Below are 6,923 nucleotides of genomic sequence, written 5' to 3' on the forward strand. Positions count from 1 at the left end.
CGGGTTGGCAATATGAAGTTCAATTGTCCATTGATCGCCGCCAAGCCGGCGTACGCCCTGACGCTAGCTACTTTGAGGATCACCGATGGGCGCCAGGGGAGGGCGGAGCCTCTGAGGGCTCGAGGTCGCGCTTTTCATCTCACTACCGAGGAGGCCAAAGCAGCCCTAGATGTTGTAACTGGTGTGTTTCCTTTTGTTATTTTGTCGATTATATTTATGTTATGCTTATATTATGCCTTGATAGGTACGTTCCTAGTGAACTATGTGCCTGCTCTCGTGTTGTTTGACTCGGTGCGATTCGGTCCTTTGTATCTCGATCGTTCAACAGGGAGTTTAATATGCCTATTAGGGAGTTAGAGTGTCTGTGTGCGGGTTTCTATCATCAACGAACACGGGGTTTCTGTGTCTGCTGTATTTCACGGATGTGTGCTAGAGATCTGTGGGGTGCCTTACACAATTGATTTGATTCTGATTCCCATGGGAGATGTTTGCATGATAGCGGGTATGGACTGGCTGAGTCGGTTTGGTGCCATGATTGATTGTGAGGGCCATAAAGTTGTAGTTTGAACCCCAAGTGGGGGAGAACTAGTTATCTATGGAGATGGCACCAGGATGGGTTCAGGGTTTTGTTTGGCAACCAGGGCTCGTCAGTATATTGAGCATGGGTGTGCGGGTTACTTGGCTTATGTGGTAGATACGCATGTTGGGGATCAGATTGCAGTTTCATAGGTCTCGGTTGTCAGTGAGTTTGTAGATGTGTTTCCGGAGGAGTTACCCGGTGTGCCTCCTGAGAGGCAGGTCGAGTTCAGGATCGACCTTGTGCCAGGTGCGGCCCCGATTGCCAAGGCGTCGTACCGTTTGGCACTACCAAAGATGCATGAGTTGTCATCTCAGCTGCAGGAGCTGCTAGGCAAGCAGTTCATCAGGCCGAGTAGTTCTCCATGGGGAGCACCGATATTGTTCGTCAAGAAGAAGGATGGTTCACACCGGATGTGCATTGATTACAGGTAGTTGAACAAGTTAACGATGAAGAACCTTTATCCCCTTCCGTTGATTGATGACCTCTTTGATCAGTTGCAGGGTGTATATTGGTTCTCCAAGATAGATCTGAGGTCTAGGTATCATCATGTTAGAGTGAGAGAGGAGGACGTGGAGAAGACCGCGTTTCGAACTCGTTATGGTCAATACGAGTTTTTGGTGATACCATTTGTGCTCACCAACGCCCCTACTGTGTTTATGGATTTGATGAATCGGGTATGCAGGCCGATGCTTGATGGTTCCGTCATTATGTGTCATACCTCCGACCGAAGCGGCGAAACATGCCAGACTATGCGAATAAGTTCATGGATCACAGGTAAAGTGAATATATAGCACAAGTACAACAATAAACAATATAGCATTCGTGTTCCATCTTGATATTTAAATACAAGGTTTTTATGAATAATAATACATGAATTGCCTTAACAGATAGGCATATAATACAACAACAAGTAAACTAGGTCACCTGTAATCCAATCCGTCTTGAATGTCTGTTTAGTGATTTCCTGAGAATACATGTAGTTTTGAGGGTCAACACAAGGTTGGTGAGCGTTACCGGTTTTCTGCTAATATCAGTAATAATTTTAAAAAGTCTAAAAAGTATTGTCTTTGTATGAATAACAATAGTTGAAACAGTGTTTGCCATGAGTCTTTAGAAGCCAAAATATATCTTTGTATAAGTAAATCCATACATAAAAACCATATATGTAAAGAATCTTTGAATATACTTGAAAACCAAACTATATTGTTACATAAGTAATTCCATACTTAAAATAGTTTTGAAAGCAACCAAGCCTATGGTTGTAGTGAGAGAAAGAGAGAGAAAGTGAGTCCTATAACCGAGCTATGTGACTGAGTGTACCCCCTACAACGCTTCATTAGACGTTGTAGTAATAATTGTAGACACCTATCACCTGCTTCGATTGAGCGGTTGAGGGTTGTAGCTAGCAACCGCAGGTGGGGATGTCAACCCCGTATAGATCTATACATATGTATCTCGCTTCGAAGATTAACGATTATAGTAGTGTGGGTATGCTAAGTGTTTAGACTCAGCTAATGAATAACGTATAAAAAGCCCTTAACTAAGAAGTTTGTGAATAGCTCTCAGCCCTAATTTAATTGTGATTAAGTCACTAGGCATAATGAATATCGTTGTATATAGTTTATAAAAGCTGAGTATGTTTGACATGTGTAAAAGTGTAATGTGCTCGCTTTTATAAAAATGAATGTTTCAAAGTAATGAACATACGTACATGTATAAATGTTGTGTACTTAAACATATAAACAAACATGAATAGTAATAGTTTGAATCCTTGAAATACTACAAAATTTTATAACGTGCTTGTTATAATATACAATGTCACATAAAAATCATATATTTTATATCATGTAGTATTTGTTGTGTGAACTAGTTATTTCATGATAAAATAACTATAATACGTATACAAATAAGTTTATACTAGTTTATCTATAACAATATAATAATATTTTTATAAACTAGATTTATTGTATTTTTGCATAAAAAGTAAATCGATTTGTATAAACAAAATATTTAGGCACATGTATTCCACCCGAAGTAATTAAAATATTAAAAAGGGCCGTAAGCACTCACCCTTGAAGCGTGAGTTCCAATCGTTCGAATTCGGTTTCTTTGAGAAGCTTGACGTGAGAAACCGCAAATCCACCATTCTTGAACTTTTAAATACTCTTGGGACCGTTTTGTAACAAATATAAACTATTGGGGGTTGTTTGGTAATTTAATTAACCAAAACATGATTGATTTGGTTAAAATAATTCAAGGGAGGGACTGAAGTAGTTTAAATGGAATTTAAGTTTAGGAAATGGACTGATTTTGGTAAGAAATCTCCATGGGAGGGGCTGTTTTGAATAAATGAAGTCAATATTTGGGAATTGAAACTGATCTTGTAAGGTATTTGTCAAATGAGGGTAGATTTTGATAAATTTAAATGCAAGTTTGAGTTTCCTTATTTTGACTTGGTAAAAATCAACGTGTTTTTTTTAAGCCTGGGAGACGATCGGCTGATCCAACTTAAAGGAAATTAGGGCTCATTTGTACCCGTCATTGGTTGAAGGATGAAATGAATAAACGAAGTGGGTGGAACGGATGATTGCAGTCGAGAAGAGGCGCACGAAGGCTGCGGCGCTGCTTCTGCTCCCTTGTTCGTCGCAGGCCAAGAAGAGGACTGAAAGAAAGGAGAAGCTCGCACGAGGAGGTGGAGGTGGCGAGGCCTCTTCTTCTTGTCCGGCTGCGGGGTGTGAAGGGGAAAAGAAACGGGTCTGCCTGGAGCGATGCGAGCAGCAGTAGCGACGAGTCTAGATCTTCGGTGGGTTTGCTCGACGGAAAAAGAACTGGAGGGTGCGAGGGGCTCGATCAGTGGGAAGGGAGGGTTCCGGTGTGGCCGAAGAGAAGGAAAAAAAGGAAAAGGCTTCGGTCTCGGTGGTGATCGACGAGCAATATGGAGAGGGACAGCCTCCCTCCGGCGATTTGCAGGTAATTAAATGGGGGCTGCTCCGGCAGCTCCCCTGTTCTTCTCTTATCTTTTTTTTTTTTTTTTTTTTTTTTTTTTTTTTGTGTTGGCTGATATCGATGGATGAACTGGGATAGATGTTTGGGGTTTATGTTTTACAGGGAAATCGATGGATGTTTGTTCTTGTGTTCTTGACTGGAGGTGTTTGGGTTTGTTTCATTTGACAGCAGAAACTTAGCGTGTGGTTTTGTTTAGGATGAAGCTTGGAAGTAATCAGTGACAGTTGGACAATAACTGGCATAACTTGTATTGTTTAAGTTTCATTTTTTTTTTTTTTTGTATTATGTATTTGTTTCATTATGTAATGTGTGTGTATTGAGGTATGTTTTAATCGGTTATGTATTTGTTTCATTTGGTATGTATTATTGGTGTTTTCCTCTTACATACACATGTATGTATATTTGAAACTTTTACAAACCATTTCTTAATAATTATATGAATTTGTTATATAACTTGTATAATATATATATATATATATATATATATATATATATATATATATATATATATAACAAATTCAAGTTATATAACAAATTCATATAATTATTAAACTCACCAACCACATGTAATTGATCATAACACATATCCATAGCCGTATATACATACATATATATAGTCGTTCTCAAAATTATTGAGTGTTGAGCTATTCCCATCGTTAAAATCCTCCACAACTGGTTTGGATACTTATATTTTTCCGGGATGCATTACCAATAATAAAAATTATGTCGAAATCAATAGTTTAAAGTTTCGCGATTAATAATCTGAAAACGTTTGATTTTTTTTTTACGTTTATAAATATTTTTATAAAAATATTTCAAATATGAAATTAAATATTAGGTTATAGCATGAGTCCAAAAATGCTTTCGGAAATTCCATTTGAGGTGTGCAAGTCCCTCAACGAATAGAAACGAGTTTAGCGGTTTTAAGAAAATCAGTATTATACTGGTTTTTGGATTCGTAAAACTGTCGTATATTTTGCATACGAACTCCGTTTTCGACGTTCTTTATATTTTCGGAAACAGGGAAACACGTACTACGAGACTAGAATGTTTGCGTTGCTAACAACCGCTTTATACAAAATTTTAGTTTTTCGGACGTATTCTTTGGGTTGCAGTTTGAGCAGTTTGATTTGTTTACCAGCTTACATATTTGGAAGTAAGATACCATATGGTATCTTATAATAGTTAAAAATGAACTCATTTGTTTTACATTATGTGCACTAAAACTCAATGAGTCAATTTACCAAAAGACTTACTGTGAACTTGACCGTTCACAGTCTTTGACCTAAATTCCAAGATGTCACATTGTGTTTATTGATGATATCTTGGTGTATTCCAAGACCAGAGAGCAGCATGAGGAGCATATTCATGAGCTTCTGTGGGGTTTGAGGCGAGAACAGATTTACGCTAAGTTCTCGAAGTGCGAGTTTTGGTTACAGTTCCTTGGGCACCTCGTCAACCAGGATGGGATTTTGGTTGATCCGACCAAGACCGATGTTGTGATGCAGTGGGAGGTTTCGAAATCTCCCTCTGATATCATTTGTTTGTTGGGTTTAGCAGGGTACTATCGGAGATTCATTCAGGATTTCTCCAAGATTGCAGCACCCCTCACTCGTCTGAAGAGGAAGGGGGTGGATTTACGATGAGGCCCAGAGCAGCAGTCGGCATTTGAGACACTTCGGCAGAGGTAATGTGAGGCCTCGATATTAACCCTCCCAGAGGGAATTGAGGATTTTGTGGTATTCTGGGATGCTTCCATCACTGGTTTGGGGGTGGTTCTCATTCAAAGAGGGCGGGTGATTGTTTATGCTTCGCGGTAGCTAAAGTCGCACGAAACGTGATATCCCACTCATGACCTGGAGTTGGGGTAGTGGTTTTTTCCCTCAAGATATGGAGACACTATCTTTATGGGGTCCGTCGTACTATCTACACGGATCACAAGAGTTTGAGACATATTATGGATCAGCTGAACCTGAACATGAGGCAGCACAGGTGGCTGGATGTAGTCAAGGATTATGATTGCGAGACCTTTTACCATCCGGGTAAAGCGAACGTGGTAGTGGATGCTTTGAGTCGCAAGTCGGTGGGGTCTTCAGATAGGGTGACGTATATGAGGATATCAGTTGATTCTCCGCTTTTGGTTTTGATCAGAGAGGCTCGGACCAACGGAGTTCGGACAGAGAACTGGAAGAAAGAGAGGATCAGAGGTGAGATTGACAGATTTGTCACAAATATTCGTGGGTTGTTGACCTGGTGTGGTCGGGTCTGGGTTCCGATGTCTGTTGGGGTCATACAGATTGTGTTAGATGAGGCTTATAAGTCTCATTTTTCTATTCATCCGGGGCCCACCAAGGTGTACCAGGATCTGAGATTGAGTTATTGGTTGCCGTGTATGAAGAGAGAGAGAGAGAGAGAGAGAGAGAGAGAGAGAGAGACAGAGACAGAGAGAGAGAGAGAGAGAGAGAGAGAGAGAGATAGAGATAGAGAGAGAGAGAGAGAGATAGAGATAGAGAGAGAGAGAGATAGCCTGGTATGTTGAGTGATTCATGACCTGCAGGATGGTCAAGGATACGCATCAGATGCCGCATGGCAAGTTGCAGCATCTGGAAGTCCCCATGTGGAAATGGGGGCCGATTTCGATGGATTTTATCACCAAGTTGCCGAAGACGGCAAAGGGTTTTGATACTATCTGGGTCATCGTGGATCGATTGACCTAGAGTGCTCACTTTTTAGCAATTTGGGAGAGTGCTTCGGCTGAGAAGTTGGCGGATGTGTATGTTCGCGAGATCGTTGCTCGCCATAGGGTCTCATTCTTAATTGTTTCATACCGTGATGTTCGGCTCACCTCCCGATTCGGGCAGAAGTTCCACGAGGAACTGGGCACGAGGTTGCATTTTGGCACTTCTTATCATCCGCAGACCGATGGCCAGAGTGAGCGGACGATACAGACCCTTGAGGATATGATGCGAGCCTATGTTATCGATTTTTGTGTGAGTTGGGATTCCTACCTCTGGCGGAGTTCTCCTACAACAACAGTTATCACTCCAGCATTGGTGCTCCGCCTTTCGAGCTCTTGTATGGGAGGAGATGTCGTACCCCGGTTTGTTGGGGTGAGGTTGGTCACAGGGTTATGGGTCGGACTGAAGTGGTCCTTCAGACCATGAAGCTCATTCAACAGATCAGCCAGAGGTTGCAGACTGCTCAGAGTCGGAAGAAGAGCTATGCCGACCGACGCAGATCCGAGTTGGAGTTTTAGGTCGGTGATATGATATTACTGAAGGTCTCACCTTGGAAATGTGTGATACGCTTCAAGAAGAGGGGGAAATTGGGTCCCCGA

At 41.2% G+C, this 6,923-nt stretch overlaps 2 long non-coding RNA genes across 2 annotated transcripts; one reads left to right on the forward strand and one right to left on the reverse strand.

Moving 5' to 3' along the window:
• Positions 1–1,377: 1,377 nt before the first annotated feature.
• Positions 1,378–3,064, reverse strand: LOC145122826 (uncharacterized). The gene is made up of 2 exons (XR_013714752.1): positions 2,651–3,064; positions 1,378–1,544 (listed from the first exon to the last, which is right to left on the reverse strand). It is a non-coding gene; the product is annotated as an uncharacterized LOC145122826 (long non-coding RNA).
• A 356-nt stretch (positions 3,065–3,420) lies between these two features.
• LOC145122825 (uncharacterized) lies at positions 3,421–3,969 on the forward strand. The gene is made up of 2 exons (XR_013714751.1): positions 3,421–3,550; positions 3,689–3,969. It is a non-coding gene; the product is annotated as an uncharacterized LOC145122825 (long non-coding RNA).
• The last annotated feature ends 2,954 nt before the right edge of the window (positions 3,970–6,923 follow it).

This window comes from Lactuca virosa, chromosome 6 (assembly GCF_052849685.1).
Source record: "Lactuca virosa cultivar CGN04683 chromosome 6, Lactuca_virosa_CGN04683_v6, whole genome shotgun sequence".
NCBI lineage: Eukaryota > Viridiplantae > Streptophyta > Magnoliopsida > Asterales > Asteraceae > Lactuca > Lactuca virosa.